The 6,905-nt window shown below is 36.7% G+C and overlaps 1 protein-coding gene across 1 annotated transcript in view; it reads left to right on the forward strand.

Annotated features, from left to right (window-relative positions):
* The window catches only part of STPG2 (sperm tail PG-rich repeat containing 2), a 583,185-nt gene that overhangs the window by 323,296 nt on the left and 252,984 nt on the right, over window positions 1–6,905 (forward strand). The window lies entirely within an intron of this gene.

A 6,905-nucleotide genomic window follows, 5' to 3' on the forward strand; every position in this document is an offset into this window, starting at 1 on the left:
GAAAATGAAATATTTTATAGAAGCCCTAGAATTAATTCAAGACAATTCTGAATGCAAGACAAGGTAAAGAATTGATTGAGATTGAACAAAGTTTATGACCTGTTAATTTTGAATTGGTGGCACAGGGCAGGGTCTTGAAGGAGTATTGGTCAGCAGTCTATTATTTTCAATGACTTAGGTAGCTTACCTCTTCATAGTCTTTCTCCCAGGAGCAAGTCGTTCTTGGAGTGGTCAGATGAGTTGTGTTCACCTGATCTCCAAATTGTTTGTGTATTTATGGGATACACATTTGAATGTTTATTTTTCCTCTGCAGTTTTTAGCCTTAAAAGGATTCAGAATTCATAAAGTAACTATTGAAAATGACAATTGCTAGTTACATTAAATCTTTAGCTGAAAACGTCTCTCCTTTTATTGAATTTAGTGTTATCTACAAATAATACATGCCAGTAGTTCTAATTTTATTAATTTTTTTATGAACTTTTTTCTTGGGCTTGGGGTAGGGAGTTGTGCATGTGTGCTTATAGTAGAAGAAGTATGCATAGAGTTTTAGGTTTATTAACACGAAGAATAGATTTGTGAATTCCAATGAAGGACTCCCAAACGTAGATTCTGAACTCCGGGAAGGCAGAGACTTGTTTAAATCTACATGATTAGGGTTTCAGTCAGAGGAACTAGAACACAGTAGTAAAACAATGAATGCTTTGAACAAATTTGAAACAGAAAATTCTATGGTTTTCTTCGTATAAACCACTAATCTTATCTGAAAATAATTACTCATTGACTTGAATAAATACATCAAATATCTCTAACCCTGAATACAGAAATTCAACAGAAGAAACTTCAAGATATAAAACTTTCTAATATCTGTCATTCAAACACAGCAGAACATTTTAAATATTTGTCTTAAAATGGATTCTGCAAAAAATGGATTGAATTTCAATAATACAAGTATATATAACTCCCCCAAAACAGATGTGATGTGAGGGGATAGTGCATTTGGAATTCATTCCGCCAGGTCAGAGTGTTAATCAGCTTTCCATTTAGAGGTTCTGAAAAGATCGTGTAACGTGTATGACAAAAATGGCCTGATTTGTGGAATATGGGGGACCAATTTTGCCACTACAACTACGCACCTCCTCACGCAGCCATCTCAGTGCTCCAGTTTTTGGCAAAAAAACCCAGCATGCCTCTCTCTCCTGCCCCACACTCCGTGCTACTTCTTTTCATTTCCACAAAGGCAGAGGGACGTGAAAGGACAGCAATTTGATGATGTAGAAGAGGTGAAGAAAAAAACGAGGGAGGTGCTGTCAGCCTTTCAAACAGTTGAGTTTGAAAAATGTTTCCAAGAATGGAATCATACCTTTGACAAATGTATTGTGTAATGAAGAGTACTTTGAAGGTTATAAGATTATTTTGTAAAACAATTTAAATACATAGCTTTGGGGGGAAAATCATTCTTTTGGTTACCCCCTAGTATATATTTAACTCTAGCTTGTCATATAGAAAATACGTTAGATCAAATATTGATCAGCGGTAATTCCAGATGTTTATTTTTTATATTTTATGTAGAAGTAGTAGAATTGATTTGAGTAATAAAAATTAGATAAAATATTAGCAAACACAAAATAATAATATAAAGAGAACTAAACACACATATGCTTGGTTTTTAACTTGTTTTTGTATCTACCTTTTAAAATTGAGATTATTAGGATTTATTACTGTAGATTATTAATCTTTGACTAATGACAGATATATTTGTTTTAAAATTAATTTGATTATGATATTATAAACCAGGAATTGGTATGTGCACATATGGCTGTATTCATAAATATTATTCATAATATTATTCAAAATAGTATTCATAAATCCTGTGGAATTATTTACTTTATTAGTTTGAAATCCTCTTCATGAAAATTTTTCTTTATAGGTTTGAGTTCACACTACATTGTTAAACTTAACATTTTCTTTTCTCTGGACACCTAGACAAGGAACAACAACAAAAATCTTCAGTGCAGTCCATTTAAGTTTTAGTGCAGTTTAAGTGAAATTGTAATGACTATTTGTACTGTAGAATTGTAATACATATTAATATTACAGAAATTATTAAATATATTTTTCTTTTTTTTTAAATATATTTTTCTATAAAATATATTCCACGGAAATTAAATGATAGTTAGTTTGAGCATTTAAAAAAATCACTTAAATTGTTGCAGTGAAGTGAAGTTACTTGGTATGTGAAGGAAGGAGTTGGAGAACCTATCTCCAAACCCGTCCAAGGCCAATTTCCACAAGGCAGAGATCAGACCAGTCTTCACCCTCTCTCCTTTCTTTACCCTATTCTCACAGCAACTCCCCCAGCCCCCCATCACTCTGCTTTACTGCTATGTTCTATAATCCATTGCAACAGCCACACAGAACTCACTGACAATTAGTGAAGCTAGTAGGTTCCCCCAAGTTAGGATCAGAAAACATTAAGCATTCAGTCTTTGGTCCACAGCAGTGGCTCTCCATCAACAGATGGATATTCAGAGATCATGAGATTGTGCAATGGAGCATCAATTGGGCTTCCTGGCTCACTGAGGCTGAGGCCATGAGACCCCATGAATTGTAAAATTGATCTATTCCTAAATTAGAGCTCTTTATGCCCTATTTGTATGGTCCCACCCAATCATTCAGTGGAAATTATAGAGAAATGGATAGAAGAGACATAATAACTCATTTCTCTTCATCACATAATCTTTGCACACACACCCCAAATGACTGGGTGTGATCATGCAAACAAGAGGAAGAGGATTGGTTAGTGTAGTTTTGCCATTCTGCTTCACATAAAAGGAAGCCATCTCAGAAGCAAGTGGAGGGGCAGCGAAAAAGAGGAAAGCACTCAGGGAGATGGCTTGACACAGTGGCTGCAACAATGGGCTCAAGCATAGGAACAACTGTGAAGATGGTGTCGGACCTGGCAGTCTTTGGTACTGCTGTGCATAGGGTTGCTGTGGGTCAGAACCGAGTCAATAGCACCTAACTACAACAGCATCTCAAAAGCAAGAGCAGAGGGATCCGATGACCAACAAAGAAGAGCCACTCGCAGAGAGTGTGTGAGAACCTTGCCTGAAGTGGTGGATGTAGCAGAGGCACCTGAAGCAGCAACAGATGGAGATCATGTGACAGAGCAGAGAAGCAACCATGTGATAATCAGTATGCATCTCAATTTGCAGGATAAATAAATCTGAACGTCTTCAGGCAGGATGTTGGCTAGCAGAGTGGGGAGCTCCTTGGGCATTTATAAATATCAAATGGGCTTTGTAGCACTTTCCTGAGAAGAGCAGAAGGTTGGTGACCAGAGAAAGTTGGGGCTGACATGGTGGAGAAAAGGTACTGCTGGGGACTAAAGGACTATATCCTTGATGATTTCTGAATCTGATTTGGAGTAACCTGCTCACTTCCCTAATTACCTCCTCTCCCATAATTGTGATTATTGTCTGTGAGTTCTGTATGGTCATTGAAAGAGACTGTAAAACTCAGCAATAAAGTAGAGTGTCATGGGAGGAATAACTGGTGTCAGAATAGGGTAAGAGAAATTGGAGGGTAGCGGCAAGACTGATGTCTGCTTCATAGGAATCATCCTCGTGCAGGTGTGGAGTTAGATTCTCCTTTTTCCTTTGTGTAGCCAGTGGGGTCAGATGCAGCCTCAGCCCCATTTCCTTAGTTATTAACAGATTGTCCTGGGAAATTATAAATATGAAATTCCTTTCAAACTTCAGAATGAAATAATTTTGTGTACTAGAAAAGGGATAATACATCAACTTATTTGTAATATAATTTTAATTTCACAAGAAATTATATAAAACCACTTTCTACTGACATTTATGTATTAGACAATGTAATTTTAAATGTTAGCTAGATATTTTAATGATGGAGCATAAGAACATATATTTAACAATTTTTCTATTGTTTCCTTTTCTTCTTAAACTATTGTAAATACTACTTTAATACTTGTTTCATAGCTGATATTTGTCCCCATCTTTGATTATGCCATAAGGAAAAAATGATAGAATTACTTGTAAAGAGATATTGGATTTTAAAATATTTTTAAAATCCCAAATTGTCCTTTTTTAAAAAAGATTAAACTTTATATTTTAGAGAAGTTTGAGGCTAAAAAAAACAGAGTTTGGATATTTTAAGACATTTAGGGAAAATTTTTATTTTGTTCTCCAGAAATTGTTTACACCAAAGTAATGGTTTGAAACTTTCGCATTCCTTTAAAGATTATTGCTGTATTTTGATTTTTTAATTTGCTGTGCATATTCACCCACTCATTCAGTCGCTCAGCCACCCACTTTCTCACTCACTGCCATTGAGTCAACTCCAGTTCCTAGCGGCCACTATGAATAATATTGTAATTATTAGGTGCTCTCAAGTCCCTTATAACTCATAGCAATACTATGTACAACAGAGCGAAGAGCCTCCAGTCCTGTGCCGCCCTCAGAATTGTTCTTATGTTTGAGCCCATTGTTGCTGCCACTGTGTCAGTTCAGCATATGAAGGACCTTTCTCTTTTTCACTGCCCCTCTATTTTACCAAACATGCTGTCCTTCTCCAGGGACTGGTCTTTCCTGACACATCCCAAGTACTTGCGAAGTCTGCCATCCTTGCCTGTAAGGAGCATGCTATCTTGTATACTCTTCCAAGATAGATTTGTTTGGTTTTTTGGCAGTCTGTGGTACTTTCAATATTTTTCTCAAGCAGCACAATTCAAACACATCTTTTCCTCTTCAGTCCTTATTCAAAGTCCAATTTTCACATACATTTGAGGTAATGGGAAATATTATGGCTTGGGTAAAGTGCACCTTAGACCTGAAAGTAATAGCCTTGCTTTTTAACACTTTAAAGGTGTCTTGCACAGCAGATTTGCCCAATGAAGTGCATTGTTCAATCTTGACTACTGTTTCCATTAACATTGATTGTGGATCCAAGCCAGATAGATATAATCCTTGACAAGTGCAATGTTTCTTAGTTTACCATGATGTTGTCTATTGTTCCATGGGTGAAGAATTATTATTTTTTTTTTACATTGAGTTGTAATCCACACTGAAGGCTGTAAGCCTTTATTTTCATCAGCAAGCGCTTCAAGTCTGCTTCAGTGTCAGCAGGCAAGTTTGCGTCATCTGCATATTATAGAATGTTAATAAGCCTTCTTCCAATCCTGATGCCACATTCTTTTTCATGCAACCCAACTTCTCTGATGATTTGCTCAGCATACAGATTGAATACATTTAGTAAGAGTATACAACCCGAACATATGAATTTCCTTATTTTAAATCATGCAGTGTTCTCTTCGTTTGAACAACTGCTTCTTGATCCATTTCAAAGTTCTAAATGGGTACAATGAAGTATTCTGGAATTCCCATTCTTCTCAAAGTTATCCATAGTTTGTTATGATCCACACATACTAATACTTTGGCATAGTCAAGAAAGCACAAGTAAATATTTTTCTGGTATTCTTTTCTTTCAGCCAAGATCCATATGACATTAGTAATGATGTCCCATGTTCCACATCCTCTTCTGAATATACCTTGAACCTCTTGCAGCTTTCTGTTGATGTACTGCTGCAACCTTCGTTGAATGACCTTCAGCAAATTATACTGGTGTGATATTAATGATATTGTTCTATAACATGAGCCTTCTGTTGTGGCGCCATCCTTTGGAATGGGTGCAAATATTGGTCTATCCCTGTCAGTGCTTCCAGAACTTCATCAGCTTGTTGAAACATTTCCATTGATATTCCACTAATTCCTGGAACCTTGAGTTGGGCAAATGCTTTCAGTGCAGCTTGGATTTCTTCCTTCAGTACCATTGATGCTTGCTATTATGCTAATTCTTAAAATGGTGGAATGAGTGCTCATTGTTTTTGTTACAGTGACTCTATGTATTCTTTTCATCTTCTTTGGATGCTTCCTGCTTAATTCAATATTTATCCATAGAATCTTTCAATATTTAAACTCAAGGGTTGAATTTTTACTTGAGTTCTGTCAGTTTCAGATATATGGAAAATGTTCTTATTGTTAGGTTTTCTAGGTCTAATACTTTGCAAACTTCATTATAATATTTTTCTTTGTATCCTTGATCTGCCCTTTGAAATTTTCTATCTAACCTTTTCACTTCATTACTTCTTCCATTTGCCTTAGCTAGTCTGCTATTAACAGGAAGTTTCAAAGTGTTTTCTGACGTCCACTTTGATCTTCTGTTTCTTCCTTGTCTTTTTAATGACCTTTTGTTCTCTTCATGAATGATGTTCTTGGTGTCCTCCTAGAGTCCATCAGGTCTCCTGTCATTACTGATTACTGTTTTATGCAGTGGAAACTATTTTACTTCTGAATGGACTAAACACAGAAGTTAGTTTAGTAGAATTGGTAGTGATTTTAGGAAGCTGGACACATAACATTATCGGCTGTCTTTAGGATACAATTTTATGATTATTTTTATTTTATAAGGACGTTTGGAGGAGCTATGATCACCCAGTAGTCTAAGAATTGGGATGTGAGGTAGTTAGTTTATTGTGCCAACCTTGCCGATAAACACATGTGGGGTTAATTGAAAGGCAGAGAGATAAATGGTTCAGTGAACCTTGCCTTTTGAGTTCTTGGGTCTCTTGATTTGTGATGGTCGGACCAGGGTGCGGCTGCCTTAGCCTGTTCTCTGCTTCAGCTGGCAAGGCCCACTTCCTGCAAGACATCCCCAAGAAGCAGCCGCATAGACCTACCCCGATGCAGCCCTGGGTGCTGGAGCAGCCATTAGAGATCCTGCCAGCACTGAGATGCTTACAAATTCACTGATTTGGCTGTCCTGCAGTCAGCGTCATAGCATGTGTTTTGTGAGATGGAGGAGAACTTGGTGGATTGGTGTC

This window comes from Echinops telfairi, unplaced genomic scaffold (assembly GCF_000313985.2).
Source record: "Echinops telfairi isolate 266 unplaced genomic scaffold, ASM31398v2 ScPeMD7_7468;HRSCAF=8506_0, whole genome shotgun sequence".
Classification (NCBI taxonomy): Eukaryota; Metazoa; Chordata; class Mammalia; order Afrosoricida; family Tenrecidae; genus Echinops; species Echinops telfairi.